At 39.9% G+C, this 16431-nt stretch overlaps 1 protein-coding gene across 12 annotated transcripts in view; it reads right to left on the bottom strand.

Annotated features, from left to right (window-relative positions):
* Tenm3 (teneurin transmembrane protein 3) overlaps positions 1 to 16431 on the bottom strand; it is a 2726621-nt gene that overhangs the window by 1138456 nt on the left and 1571734 nt on the right. The window lies entirely within an intron of this gene.

Genomic DNA, 16431 nt, shown 5'->3' with positions numbered 1-16431 from the left:
GGGTCACCACTTTAAAATGAGAAAAGGAAGCCCTTGAACCCCTCGTCACAGCTATAGACACACTTGCTAACATTAAAGGATTTTCCACACACCAAAGAGAAGTCAAACTGAGCCTGGATGCCGCCGCTAATTTACGGAAGATCTTTACCAATTTCTATTTCTGTCTCAAAAAAAATCTTTTTGATATTTTCTGAAACATTGTCCTGAATTTCCCATAATAAAATTAACTAGTCCAATCTGAAGTATTCGTTTGCAATAACTTCTGTTTTCCTTCTCATCTGACACAGTTCCTCTCTGCAGGAGTTCCAGTGCAATCAGCTACCTGGGGATACTTTTCCCCAGAGACCTTTCTTAGCGCACTATATCAATTAACACAAAAGCAATTTTGGACCCCCTCCAATACATGCCACTACCATCTGGTCTCCCTGGAACCTCATGGAGAGGGGCAGATTTCAATTTGTCAAAACAATGCAAATTCCCCAAATTATTTTCAAATTATGCATGTGTACTTTAATGTTGTGCTCATTCTTCTAGTAAAAAAAAGGTACTTTGTAAATCCTCTTAATGGATTCTCCGTTTGCATCACCCCCTCCCTTGAAAAATGCTTTGTTTTTCTTGCTTTCTCACTTAGCTAAATTGAGGGTTATAAAAGTTAAAATTTACCTCTAAAATATAAGTGTTTGTAGTACCCAAGGATAATAAATGATTAGGTGTTTTTATATCCCATGGATGTGTGTGCCCATTGACTACTGACTACTGAAGGAACACAGATTTGGGAAAGCAACATAGTGAATTTTATATGAAAGGTATCGAGAAGACATTTGAGTGAAAGAGAATTGCTCCTGATAGAATATAAGCAATTAATTTGAAAGTATCAATTAATTATTTTTGACCCAGTATAATAAATTGGTTTGGCAGAATATCTTGGCTTGGAAAATTCTGACATGTGAAAAGATCTATGGCCATGCTGGCCAATTCAGTAACTACTTCCACATGTGGCTATTTAATTTTAAGTGTAAAATAATACTCACTAGCTACATTTCAGGTAACTAACAGCCACAGATAGTCATTGACTATCCTATCAGACTGCCCAGATGAAGACTATCTCCAACAACTGCAGACATTTCTCTTGGATATTATGAATATCTTGGTTTAAAAAGAAAGAAAATATCCACCCGAGGAGTCAAAACTACAAAATTCCAACCCCTTATCCACTGCTGAGGGAAGGTCTTCCCCACTGACTCAAAGCACCACTGAAAGGTAAAGGAATCTCGCTTAGGATGATATTTCCTAGTTCCATCTATTTGCTTGAAAAATTCATGATGTCATTTTTAATAGCCAAATAGTACTCCATTGTGTAAATGAACCACATTTTCTGTATCCACTCTCCAGCTGAGGGTCATCTGGGTTGTTTTCAGCTCTGGCTATTACAAATAAAGCTGCTATGAACATAGTGGGTACCTGTCCTTGTGGTATGGTGGAGCACCTTATATGTATATGCCCAGGAGTGGTATAGCTGGTTCTTCAGGTAGAGCTGTTTCCAATTTTCTGAGGAACCTCCAGATTGATTTCCAGAGTGGTTGTAACCAGTTTGCAATCCCACAGCAATGGAGGAGTGTTCCTCTTTCTCCACATCCTCCCAAAGATGTGCTGTCACCAGAGCTTTTAGTCTTAGCCATTCTGATTGGTGTAAGGTGAAATCTCAGGGTCATTTTGATTTGAATTTCCCTGATCACTAAGGACTTCGAACATTTCTTTAAGTACTTCTCGGTCATTTGAGATTCCTCTGGTGAGAATTCAGGTTAGCTCTGTACCCCATGTTTTTTTTTTTTGGTTGGGCTATTTGTTTTTTATTAGAGTCTAACTTCTTGAGTTCACTATATATTTTGGATATTAGCCCTTTATCAGTTGTAGGGTTAGTGAAGATTTTTCCCATTCTGTATGTCCTATGTTCAGTGTCCTAGACCCAAAAGGACTTGCATAGTATGTACTCACTGATAAGTGGATATTAGCCAAAAAGTACAGAATACCCAGGATACGACTCACAGACAGTAAGAAGTTTAACAAGCAGGAAGGAAGGCCCAGGTGAGGATATTTCAATCCCACTTAGAAGGGAAAACAACATAATCATAGGAGACAGAAGGAGGGACCTCGGGGGAGGGGGGGCAAGGGGAACAGGATCAGGGACAGGATGGGGGATGGTGGACAGGGAGACAGGAGAGAAACTCAGGAGAATGAATGGAAACATACAGCTTTTGGGTGTGTGAAGTGGGAACTTCTAGAAAGTCCCAGAAGCCTGGGAAATGAGAAACTCTCAGGTCTTGTGGTGACCTTAGCCAAAATGTCCAATAGTAGAGAGAGAGAACTCGAAGATTCCACCTGCAGGTGGGCGCAGATAGACAGGACCCCAAGTGGAGGAATGAGGTTACCAACTCACAGTCAAAATTCCTGACCCAGAATTGTTCCCCTCCAAAAGAACTACAGGGGACAAAAGTGGAGAAGAGACTGAAAGAAAGACTGTCCAGTGACTGTCCCAACTTAGGATCCATCTCATGGAGAGGCACCAAGACCTGACACTATTACTGATGTTATGATAGGTGTACAGAAAGGAGCCTAGCATGGCTGTCCTCTGAGAGGCCCAACCAGTTGACAGAGACAGATGTAGATACTTATTGACTGAAGTCAGAACCCTCTGTGGAGGAATTAGGGGAAGGATTGAAGGAGCTGAAAGGGAGGATGACCCCATAGGAAGACCAGCACTCTCAACTAACCTGGACCCCCGGGAAGATTCCTGAGACTTAGCCACCCACCAGGCAGCATCCTAGGACCAGCCACTCTCCCCTCCCCAACCCCCCAAATAGCAGTCAGAGGACTGCCTGGTCTGGCCTCAATGGAAGAAGATGTGCCTAATCCTGAAGAGACTTGAGGCCCCAGGGAAGGGGGATACCTGGGGCTGTGGGGTAGGGAGCACTCTCTTGGAGGCAAGGGGGAGGGGAAATAGGGTTAGGAATTGTTCCTGGGGATCAGGAGGGAGCATGGCTGGAATGTAAATAAAGAAAACAATTAATTGGAACAGTAAAATAAAATAAATGGAAGAAGAGAGAAACAGAAGGTAAGGGAACATCTTGGTTCACTTAGGTTATGGATTTGGATAGATTAATTTCAGCATCAGTCACTTTGGCTGACAAGGATCAGCTCTTCTCTCTGCTGTTAGCAGTCACCTAATGGCCTTGGACTGACACACTGGGGACTTAGAACCACCAAATGACAAGAATAGATTAAAACTGGTCTTTCCTGGTGGTCCTGATGTTCAGGTCCATCAGGGATCACTGCGTTCCTCTGTGTGAATGCTAAAGAACAAGGAGCTGCTTCCCTTCTTACTAGAAATGCCAAGAGTGAGGTGCACGAGGAGAGCCGGTCTTACTGTGCAAAGGAGGATGAGTGGCCACAGGGTACTAGTAAAGACAGACAAGGAGAGCAGGACCTGTGTATGAGAGAAAATGGTCTGTTGATACACAGTCAGATTCTTACCTAATTCATACAATTGCTCATAATACTATATGTACTGTACACACACACACACACACACACACACACACACTAAGGCTTGTGCAAAACAGAAACTGAACCTTACACAGATTATAACTAATTTCCAGAACATTCCTAACCAAGAGAAGAGCTTTTGCAAAAGCTCTGGGTAGGAACAGACTTGAACAAACAAAAGCAGAGGTAACAGTAACAGTGATGAGCTGGATTGGGTTGGAGTGGCATGGGAAGGAAAAGAGATATGGTTCGGAATACAAGCAATGGGATCACAATTAGTGCTGCCACATAGTCTTGTGCATCTGTTCGCCTATCACAATAATTCAAGAAAGATAATGCTAGAAAGACAATGACCTCTTAAGACATCTAATAGAATGAGGTAGACTGGGCCAGCATTGTAGAAAGAGGATGTAGGGTGTACACTAAGGATAGAATAGAACCCAGGGGTTTGCTGGGGAGATTGGGTAGATACTTAGTTTCCAAGATGAGAGGCTGAGAGGCTAAGGAAAGAAGAGAAAATGTATCCAGGTAGAAAGGGACCAAAGACTCAACTACAGTACCCTCAGTCATTTGATGGGCAGGATTCTGTGGACTGTCCAAATTAAATCCAAACTTACAAATGAATCCTAGACTCACAGAGTGGGACTATGCCCGGAGGAAACATCCAGCTACAATTTAACTGAAGCTTGCGTCCCACAAGCCCAATACTATCAAAAGATTTTTAACTGCTATGTTGTTTTTGGACAATTAGGGTACCATTTATTAGGTTATAATAATGTTCCAAAAATATCATTTTTAAGATGAGAGTTTGATTCTATTCTTGTACTTTCCTGGTATTCTTGCCTTACAGTCTTTCTCTTATGCTTAAGAAAATTAGTTTGGTTTTCATTGCTTTTGCCTGCTGCTGTGCTGGCTCACACAGTTTGTTCCTTATGTTTTTCTCTGATTTTCATAGGATGTAATAAAGCCATAAACTTTTGTCCCTATATTTCTGTGTTGTTATTGCCATTTCATGCTACACAGTGACAATAAAGCTAATACTATATCACGCTACATTAATAACAGTATTCATGAGAAAAGAAATACTTTGTATTATAACACACATCAATTTCCATAAAAGAAGAACATTCTATGGTTCCATTTTATAGGTTAGGAAGTTGAGGTGCCAAGGGATTAAGTAACATCTCAATTCTGGAGTGTTGAGTTGACCTAGAAAAATCTCTAACCAGAATCTGTGTTCTCATTTTGTATTACCTTCTAAGAACTACCACTAAAACTCAGTCTATTAATCTTGGCCAATTTTTGAAAAATAAAAATGTAGCACATACATGTCAGCCATGCAGCATCCTTTTCTTTCTGATTGGAGACAAAGCGATTTTAGTAGAGTGTCATCTATGGAGACAGTGGCAGTGGTTAGAATAGGGTGGCTTGGAATTATGAATGGGATTCCGATTTTAGATTTGGTTGCACTGTTTGTGACCATGACAAATGTACCACCCCTCTACTTGGCACTCAAAGCAGAAGGTGTGTGTGTGTGTGTGTGTGTGTGTGTGTGTGTGTGTGTGTGTGTTGTATTGTGTTTCTTTTTTTTTTCCGGAGCTGGGGACCGAACCCAGGGCCTTGTGCTTGCTAGGCAAGCGATCTACCACTGAGCTAAATCCCCAACCCTGTATTGTGTTTCTATTTGAAGCAAGTAGATACCAAACACTGGGAGGCCTCACTAGAGGCAGCAGGGAGATAATTTGCAATTTTAGGACTGTTATAATGCTTTCTTTAATAGTTAGCTTTTCCATTCTGAAAAAAAGACATCTGAGAAAGAACTTAAGCAAAGGAGGGTTTCTTCTAATGGTTCCAGTGATTCAGCCCATGCTTGCTTTGCTCCATGGTCCTGGAATGCGGTGAGGTTGAACAACTGTGGCAAGGGGAATTTTTCATTTCATGGAAACTGCGAAGGCGAAGAAGGAGGAAGAGGAGAGGAGGAGGAGAGAAAGGGACAGTCAGAGGAAGAGAGAGGGAAGGAGAGAGAGTGAGAGAGAGACAGAGAGAGACAGAGAGAGACAGAGAGAGACAGAGAGAAAGACAGAGAGAGAGAGAGAGAGAGAGAGAGAGAGAGAGAGAGAGAGAGAGAGAGAGAATGAGAGAGAAACTTCTTCAGAGGTATATGCCTATTGGCCTCATTTCTCTAGCCAGGCCCCTCTATACAAAGAGTTGACTCATCTATGAATTTATTGATGGATTGATCAATCTACTAATGAAATCCTTACCCCTCTTTTTTTAAATGACTTTCTACAAGTACTACCAGGTGGGTTCTAAACTTTCAACATCTGAAGTTTTTTGATTGGACCTTTTATTTCTAAGCCATAATGCCTCTTAAGATTTTTCAAAAAAATTTTTTTTCCTCTAAATGCAAGTACATTTCTGTTGAGATAGTCTTTTTTGTTTTGGGCTTTTTTGTTAGAAGATGACTCTCTTTAGTTATAACTGGTGCACATAACTCAGAACTTCAAGCACAACTTCAATTTCATTAGGCAAATATGGAGGCATCTTTATCTCTGGCTGTCTCGCATTCACAGGCTTAGCAATGGCCAGTTATTTTTCTGAAGTTGCTACTCTACGTCCTGTTTTCCTCCATTTCCTCCTCATTTCATCAATGAACTTTAAGGTCTTGAAGGCAGAGCGTATGTCTTTATGTTCCTTTGTACTTATCAAAGCACCTTCCTCCGTGTGTACAGCAGGTACGTGGTATAAGGAATGAATTACATTAATGTTTTATTATTTCTGGGTTTCTTTTTTGTGCTATTGTTACCAGATAGTAGAGGCAATGGTTTAGGACTGTTTTCTCACGCTCCTTGCAGCTGAATTTGCTTTTTTTCTCTTTTCTGCTTTGACTTCACTTTTGTTTAGGATTCCAAGCCCTGGCATGTGCTGAGGACATTGATGTCTTTGTCTTATATCAGTGTTGATTTTTCACGGTGTCAGCTTGAAAATCAGTCTTAACTGTAGGGGCTAATCAGGCATTTAAACTATGCTTTCCCCTAATGCTTCCATGTCCGTTCTTCTGCAGATTCTCTGACTATACAAATAGAGTTGTATTAGGACTTTGGAAGCTTTCTGTGCTGAAGCACCACACCACCACGATATATGCAAGATCAGCTGATTGTCTCAACTGAAAAAAAAAAGAGGATCCTGCCTCATCTAGTGTCAGTAATGAATATTGCTATAATTTCGACAACTGTGGCATTTTGTCATTAAGAGCCTTTTCAGTTTCTAAGATCTTCATGTTGAGTCATTCGGATAGCCTGGTTCCATCCCTAATAAACGATGAGAAGGGAGCAGGAAATAGCCATTTCACAGGTGGCGTGGGCACATATTTGCAGTGTCTGAACCTTCTTTAGGCAACGCAGTTGAAGGCTGCATGATGAGCAGCCACTGATTGGTCCCATTGTGCAGTTGTGATTCTTCTTCTTCTTTTTTAAATGCTCACTTTAGTATGCAGAAGACGTGGTTGGCGATCAAAAGCAGATATGGGACACATTCACCCAGCCAAAATATAACAATGAGTTTTTTGTTTTACTCCCTGGATTGATGGACTGATCACAGTTCTAGACTGTCTTATGGGTCACACATTGCCAAGAGTTGTTCAAATATATTCCTTAAAGCCCAAACCTTGACTTTGAGAAGTGACAAGGAGTGACATTGACAATTCTATTCTCCTGCATTTTATTCCTTAATTATCACCCTTCACTGCTCTCCTCTCTCTCTCTCTCTCTCTCTCTCTCTCTCTCTCTCCCACCTTTCTGCACTTCTGCAGTTATTGAAAGTAATGGTTTGCCTAGCATCTCATAGGATGACTTCTGACAGACATGGTGCAGAACATTCATTTTTAAGGGCTCAAGTTCAGACTGTATAATAATACATGTCAGTAATTGTTCAAAAAAGTCCTGATACTAGTGATGTTTTCCTGTGTCTAATACTAAAGGCAATGAAGGCCATCACTATACCATGATCTCCTCATTAAGAATTAGGGAAATACAAGCCAGAGACCACAATAGAATGCCACTGTAACCTTTGATTGGTAAAACCACAGAAAATTACATAGTGAGTCCCAAGGTATATGTCAACAGAATCACTCTTTTTTTTTTTTGGTTCTTTTTTTCGGAGCTGGGGACCGAACCCAGGGCCTTGCGCTTCCTAGGCAAGCGCTCTACCACTGAGCTAAATCCCCAACCCCCAGAATCACTCTTATACTCGTGTAAAAGTAGAAATTGGGAGGCCCAGCTTTGGAAAAGATACTTTTTTTATGTGGCCAGCATTTACATATTTCTTCTATCTAGAAATTCCATTTTAAATATACCATTTACTTCAAGCTGTTTTTGGCAACATAGAAAGAGTATTTCACTGGGTTGCATTATAGTTCCTCAGATTTGCGCTTACTGGGAAGGTAGAAGTGGGCTCTTATTTCATACAGGGTCTTCATAGATATAGCATAAGGCTCTCTAGATGCCATTGTCCTGTAGTAAGATATAACCTAAAGCTGAAGAAAAATGAGTTTATAAATAAAGAGCAGGCTGTGTGAAGACTGAAGAAGAAACCAAGATGAGGCATCCTTATGACACAGTTGGCATTGTTCATTGATGCCTTCCTATCCTCAGTTGGTACACTTACACCCAATTCACCACTTGAATGAGAATGCCTTATATCCTTTAACCAGCTATGTCAGACAAAGTGGTGACATCAAATGCAAGCCCTGGTCCAATCTCATGGGTGTCTTTAAGACAGTAGGTGATACAGATAGGTACCTACAGGATGAATGGGCATGTGAGATATGTCTAGAGAACTGGTTCTCAACCTCTGGGTCATGTCCCCTTTGTGGAGAGAATGACCCTTTCACAGGGGTCATTTCAGGTCAACAGAATACACAGATATTCATAATTCAGAACAACAGAAAAATTAAAATTAAGGTGTAGCAATGAAAAAAACTCCATGGTTGGTGGTCAGCACAACACGAGGAACTGTATTAAAGAGTTGCAGCATTAGGAAGAGTAACGACGATATTCATCTTCAGGCTAACACCAGAGTGACTTCACATGAATCTAACCGTCACAACATCTCCACCCTGTACCTTCAACATTAAGAATTTCAAGAAGGTAGATTTGTGCCCTTGAATTCACCTGCCAAACTGCTGTGACAACTATAAATGAGCATCCAAAGGGTTGTCTGTGACACTAGAGGACAGCAATATGTGCCTAAGGGAGCCCTGATAGGTGTTTACGGCTACTGAAAAATGCAGGTTGTAAAAGTGAACACTGGGGGAAAGACTGGGTCTGCTGCTGCTATAGGTGAATTTTTATTGAGTCCCAATTTAGGTTCAGGAAATTCCTGTCAGTTCTCCTGAGCCCTGGGTCTAGCTTCCTATTACTCTACCTCTCAGGTCACACAAGCAGAGTGACTTGAGGGGTAGAATAGCTCCTGTAGCCTATGGATTGGAGTCTGTTCCCGAGGAAGAAGGTGTGGGTCTCTGAGCAGGAATACAGCTCTGGGAGTGGGCGTTGCTGGATTTATAACATTAGTATTTAGAGCTAATTATGTCTGATCCTTCATTGCCCCTTTGTAATGGAACCCTTTTGTTCTGCCCTTAGAAGCATATTTGTCCAAGTATGGTGACACACACCTCTAATTACAGGCTTGAGCAATGGGGTAAAAGATCATGAGTTGGAAGCCAGCCAGAGCTCCATGGCAATTCCCGTCTCAACAATCTGAAGAATGGAGTTAGTATTCAGTACTAGAACACTTCTGTAAATGTTGAAGGCTCTTGGTTTGTGCCTTCCACTAGAAAGAGTATGAGAAAGGGATGGGGAAGGGAGGGTAGGAGATGGAGGTTGAGGTAGGGGAAGAAGAAGAGGGAGTATGTGTCTTATAACGACATATATAACAAACATATAACATACAACATAGAGCACATCACACATCACACAGCACACAAACATACATACAACATGCAACATATAATATATGTGTATATATATACATATATACACATATATATATATATATATACATATATATGCCAAAATTTAGAAGTCCAAATGCCTACAGTAGAGGAATAATGAGTTCAAATAGTATTACATTGTAGTTCTCTTGTCATAGTGATGGGTTTAAACCCTAGTGGACAACAGAAATGGTTATAGGAATCCTATATAAACTTTGGTTTTGTCTATAATATACATTTATACACACATGCATACAAACATAGAAATGGTAAAGTTTGACTTTGAATTAGACATAGTAATAGATTAGAAATGACTAGCATATAATGATATAGAAACGTTCTAACAACATACATTTATTAAAGTTTTTTAAAACTCATTTCTTTCTAAAAATTTCCAGTTATGATTATAATTGATCCTGTGGTTTGTAATCTGGACCCTGGAGGACAAAACATAGTTAAAAGGGGGAACCTTTTTATTATATAATAGTAAAAAAATGATTGACTGACTATAGTATTAGTGAAGGATAAAAGTCAATAGATTATATATTGCATAATTTTGTAGTAAATTTTAAAAATCTCAAACTAAAAATATATAATTTTTGTGCTGCGCTGATCTATCTGCAGAGAAAGAGATGTATGTAAGCCTTAGGTGAGGGATTCACTTGGGTCTGGGAAACAGAGGACTCAGGATGGAGAGGCCATTCACCAGGAGATGTATATTACCGTAACAGACCAGATGTAGGCTTGTGTGACACACCCCTGAGAGATAATGTATTTTTTCTTAGTAAATGAATAGAGAAGAATAAATAATGGAGAAACATGAATAAATATATAGTATTTTTTATGAAATGTGCTTCACAAAAACTTTAAAATTAAGTAAAATTCATTGTTACTGTATTATTGTTGTTGCTGTTAATGTAGTAGATACGCATGAGAACCCACGGGCACGCAGATGCCATTTTCCTAGCTTGGTTGTTAGCAGACTATCTTTCTTAATTGATTCTCTCCTTCTAATGTGGATCTGTAGGATCAAACTGAGGATATCGGGCTTGTATAGCAGCTTTACCCCCTAAGCCATCTCAACTGCCTCTGATCATGTTTTAGTGCAGACATGAACATCCTTACAAAGAACCTTACACATGTGGGTATTCCAAGCTTTTTTTCTAATATCCACTTATCAGTGAGTACATACCATGGGTGTTCTTTTGTGATTGAGTCACCTCACTTAGGATGATATTTTCTAACTCCATCCACTTGCCTACAAATTTCATGAAGTCATTGTTTTTGATAGCTGAGTAGTATTCCATTGTACAAATGCACCACATTTTCTGTATCCATTCCTCTGTTGAGGGACATCTGGGTTCTTTCCAGCTTCCGGCTATTATAAATAAGGCTGCTATGAATATAGTGGAGCACATGTCCTGGTTATATGTTGGAGCATCTTTTGAGTGTATGCCCAGGAGTGGTATAGCTGGGTCCTCAGGTAGTACTACGTCCAATTTTCTGAGGAACCTCCAGACTGATTTCCAGAGTGATTGGACCAGCTTGCAATTCTGCCAGCAATGGAGGAGTGTTCCTCTTTCTCCACATCCTCGCCAGCATCGGCTGTCACCTGAAATTTTGATCTTAGCCATTCTAACTGGTGTGAGGTAGAATCTCAGGGTTGTTTTGATTTGCATTTCCCTGATGACTAAGGATGTTGAACATTTCTTTAGGTGCTTCTCGGCCATTTGAGATGGCCTCAGTTGAGAATTCTTTGTTTAGCTCTGCACACCATTTTTAAATATGGTTATTTGATTTTGGACTCTAATTCCTTGAGTTCTTTGTATATATCAATATTATCAAGCAACCAGATCCCCAGAGCTCGCAAGGACTAAACCACTAACCGAAGAGTACACATGGAGGGACTCATGGTTCCGGTTGCACATGTAGCAGAAGATGGCCTTATCTGGTATTAAAGGGAGGAGAAGCCTTTGGTCCTGTGAAGGCTGGATGACCCAGCATAGGCAATGCTAGGGAGGTGAGACCGGAGTGGGTGGGTGGGGAAGCATCCTCATAGAAGCAGGGGGAGGGGGAATGGGATAGGGGGTTTGCGGAGGGGAAACCTGAAAGGGAGATAACATTTGAAATGTAAATAAAAAAAACAATTAAAAAATAAAACTACTTAGATTAAAAAAGAAGAAGAACCTTATACACATCAGAACACAGAGAGAGGTAGGAAGTAAGGGGGTGTATGAACTATAGATTATTTACGGAGCAGCCAACGTTCCGTGTTGTACATACAATTGCAGCTATGTCGTCAACCAGAAAGTTTCAAAAGAAGGAGCATGTATGCGAGTTATTTCATCTGAAATAAGTTGTGCTCCACATCGTTCCTATGGCTGGGTAATTTGCCTGTGACAAAGGCCTGGAGAATGTAATTTGTGGTGGCTTTTGAAGAAGTTTTCCTGTTTGCCCTCCTTAACAGCCATCGAGGCTACAGTGTCCCGCTGTTGCTTTTGTCCCAGTTTTGAAAGCGGCACTTATAATTACAGAGTGAATCATGGGAGCCGTGTCCCTGTGCTGTATCCCCAGTATTTGTACATAATGAAGGAAACACACACTCATTCACTTGGGGTACCTTGAGATAATGAGGCCCGTGTGAGGGAGCCCTGCTCAATGTGATTCCCTCATTCCCTGTGAACTTGGGGGAGAGCGTTTCTCTATGTGCTTGTTAGCATTGGGGGACAGCTAGACAGTTTTGCTCCACCTGAATATTTACACAGACTTTCACCCCATTGTCAGTTTCAACCATGCTTGGCGGGAAAGTAGACCTGAATTGAATGCCAAGACGCAGGTAGCTGTCTATGAGTTAACATTATCTGCATATTAAAGGGAGGAGTGAAAACGAAAACTGAAAATGTTGTTGGTGTCTGAATGTGCACCACAGGTATAATGAGATTATTGCACATACATTTGAAAAACCGTCATGGCTATGATCTGAGTCCTATAATCTCCATTTTTATAATAGGTGAAAAAACTGGCAAGTTGTTCTTTGAATTAATGAGCAAATGATAGCTCTCTTCATGTTCCCATTTTCATTCTGGTCAGAATTTCATAGACGTATTATGACAAGATGTAATCTCTCCCACTTTCATAGCCTCGTTTTAATTCTACTTCACGCTTGTTTAAAGATATAAAAAAAATCATGTTTTGTTAAATATCGGGCTTCTGATAATGGAACAAGTGTAACCTGGGCAACTCCTAAAAGATTTTGCTTTGCTTACAGAGATTCAACTTTTTGCTAAGGTATCTTCACACCATGTCTTAGAAAATGATAAAAAAATTAAATAAACGTGCCCCATTAAAATGGTTTTTAAAATTCCTAAATTCAATTTACTTATTGATCAGTTACTAATTGATCCATAAATCTAAAAACAGTACATAGTTCTGAGGAAAACAGTGACTTCTCAATGCAGGGCTAAGGTGTGTGAAGTTTACACTGGTGTCCACATGAGTATTCCTTTAAACTGTTATCATTTCTTTATGGGGTACACATATAAAATGCCTCCATCTAGCCTTTAATATATACAGGGAATTCTTATTTAAAGGACCTCTTCTTTAATTCAAAAGAGATGCAGAGGAAGTCAGTTGAACATGGCTTCTATGTAGTGTTAGAGGAAGCAGCCCTGTGGGTACCTCACGGAGTGTTTGGTGGGGCTCACTTTTACACTCGCCCTTCAGAGGCTGCCTGCAGAGCACCGTTAGCTCAGCCCACGGAACAGTATCAGACTCACCCCATGGACCCAATTGTGGGGATAATCAATCTCATTCTCAGGGTGACACACATTAAAAACAGGGCAGCAAAGGTTTACCTCCCAGAACAGCTCTCTGTGTAGGACTGGAGAAGCAGATTTTTTTTTCCTTTCCTGAAACCTCTATAGTCACTCTGAATTATTGATTAATGGAAACATTCAAAGATGAGAAACGTTTTGGACTTCTCTGTCTATGTTAATCAAAACTACAGCTTCTGCTCTTCCCAGGGTGTTTCAAACAACAGGAGCACTGATTTATTGTAAGAACCAATGGTAAGCTGCTTCACAACGCTCTTCTCAGGGGAGACTCAGTGGTATATCAATTAGGCAATATGTGGCATGGTAAAATATTTTATCGAGAACTGTTAAAGAATATTTAAATGAGATTAAAATATAGTCCTAGATATGCCAATTCTTTTTTTAAAGAAAGAGAAATGTGTTTCAGCAGGGAGAAGCCCAATAAAAGATAGGATATAGATATGTTTGTAGATAAAAGACAGGAGAACAGAATACAAAGAAATGATATTGCCTTTCAGTCTTGAAGGGAGAAGCTTTGACTGTTGACTGTTCATATGCTTGAAATGAAACCTAGGACCTGTTTATGTCTTGCCACAAACGGATTTTATTGTTAATTGACTCATTCACTACATAAGAAGACTGGGTGAATAATTTTCCCTAAAAAGAAGAAAACCTCTCTTTGCAAAGAGACAAAGACGATCACTGAAAAGCACAACCAGTAAAATGGCGGTGTTGTGGAGTCCAGTCTCAGCTGGTCCACTCACAATGGAAGTCCTGCACCCAAGGTTCGGAGATCCTTGCAGAAGAGGGGGAAGAAAGATTATAAGAGCCAGAGGGACAGGGAGCTTGCTGTGAGATTGCATCACCTAGGAATATTAGATGCTGAACCCACAAACATCTCAGCCATATGATTGCCTAAGTATGTGCTGACAAGGGTAGTCATAGCCTTGAGATTTGGGGGCTGGGCAAAACCGAGAAATCTTGACCCTATACAGGGAACTAGAGGTAACTAATAAATGGCGAAAGTGGGGGAAGTAGTCTCCTCCAGGGCACAGTAATTGCTTGTCTAATACCCATCCATGGTCAGCCCCAAAGACACATATACAAGCAATGTTATAAAGGCCTAACAGGTTGAATTTATGTATTTAGGGGAAAAATAATGTACATGTTTACATATGTGTATATAACAAAAGTTAATGAAAAATAGTTCATTGATTTAAAAAGGAGCAAGGAGGACTACATGTGAAGGCTTGAGGGAGGAAGCTGTACAATTATAATCTCCAAAAATTAAAATTCACAAAAAGTGGAAATCCATACATATTGTTTAAGCACTTACTATTCTTTAGCATAAGGGTCAATGTGGGTTTAATGTTAGCTAGGACACATTTAATGATATACAAACAGAATTTCACAAAACAATGTTGGTGTAACTAAACAAATTATATGTGTATGTATGTAAATATGTATCTCTCTATATTTATATATATATAGGAATGCACATGTGAAATTATGTTTATGTACACTTGCGGGATTCTTGTATGCATTTTTAACTACAAATAGTATTATTGTTCTTTGGTTAGGCTGAGAATTGGAGTTACAAGGTAATGGTACATTAACAAGTGAAAGTCAGACCAAATACAGCCCAATTCATACTGCAGGTGGCCCACATATGGGCAACTACTAAACTTTTCCTTCTTGTGGTTCTGAAGGAAGGTCAAACTAACACTGCCAGATGTTCAAAAATTTTAGATATATTTCAACTTTAACTTTTAGGCAACATTTTATTTTTGTTAAACAAACAAACAAACAAACAAACAGAACATGGAGACTTATCAAAACATATTTTAACATTATAACAACTACATCTAGAGGAGTGGTTCTCAATTTGTGGGTCATGACCTCTTTGGGGGTTGAATGACTCTTTCACAGAGCTCCCATATCAGATATCTTGTATATTTACGTCACAGTTCATAACAGTAGCACAATTACAGGTATGAAGTAGCATCAGAAATAATTTTCTGGTTGGGGAAAACAACATGAGGATATGTATTAAAGGGTTGCATCGTTAAGAGGGTTGAGTGAAGTAAAAGAAAAATCTCTTCTATTGCATTAGAAGTTGTATACATGAAGATGCTCACGCTTGCTTCTCTTTGAAGTTTATAAGTAAGAAGATAATTGCTTTTCTTTAAAGTGATACTTGCATCATTTTTCTCATAGGATAAGACATAAAGGGTCAGTCATTTCAGGGTGTGTTATACATCTGCTCTGGGTCAGCCACTTATTGAGAGAGTCAGATGAGGATCACAACACAAAGTAAGTCCATGTCTTCAAGGTTCTTAGAAACATAGTGAGGGAGGAGTCATGAGTAGGATAGAAATAAATGAATTGATGAGGGGCATCTGGAAACTTTTTCCATGTAAGGGAAAGATACATAATGTAATGTGGGTGCGCACTCTGGCAGGAAGACCTCATAATTCCCATCTGAGCAATGCTAGCTGAACTGACACCCACAAGGTATAAGGATTCAGTTAAACAAATGTATCACAAACCAGACTCCTAAGTAGAAGCATGAACGATGAGCATATCCTCAAAGATAATACCTACTTACCAGGTTGGACAAAAAGATAGTTGAGAGAGGAAGAGTAGAGAATGATTTTGGAGGGAAATTCCGAACTCAGATTATGCAGGATTTTATTTTTTTTAAAACACAAAGTCATGTCTGCTCTGTTTTCTCCCTTCTCAACTATTGTTCAAACAAATGTTAGCATATAAGTAAATCAACTGGGACTTTCATTGAGACAGAATTTCTTGCTCATTTTGTACAGGATTGTGTATCTCTAAGAAGCTTTCAGCTGAGACTCCCATATCTGGTCCTCATGTCATGCTTCTGATATCAAAGGGCTGAACAATGAGGAGGAGCTGGACTTAATTCTACTTTTAGTAGAAAACTAAGCAGGGCAAGCAGGCTGTGAGGAGAGATGCTTGGGGACGAGAGAAAGTCAGTAAGGTGCATAAGGCATTCCAGTGACTGCTGAATGGAGAAACTTGGATAGTTAAGGCTTTGAAGAGAGACGCACCCTGTATATT

This window comes from Rattus norvegicus, chromosome 16, assembly GCF_036323735.1.
Source record: "Rattus norvegicus strain BN/NHsdMcwi chromosome 16, GRCr8, whole genome shotgun sequence".
In the NCBI taxonomy this organism is placed as follows: Eukaryota; Metazoa; Chordata; class Mammalia; order Rodentia; family Muridae; genus Rattus; species Rattus norvegicus.
Note: the sequence above shows the minus strand (reverse complement) of the source record. Positions and strands in the feature narration are given on the sequence as shown.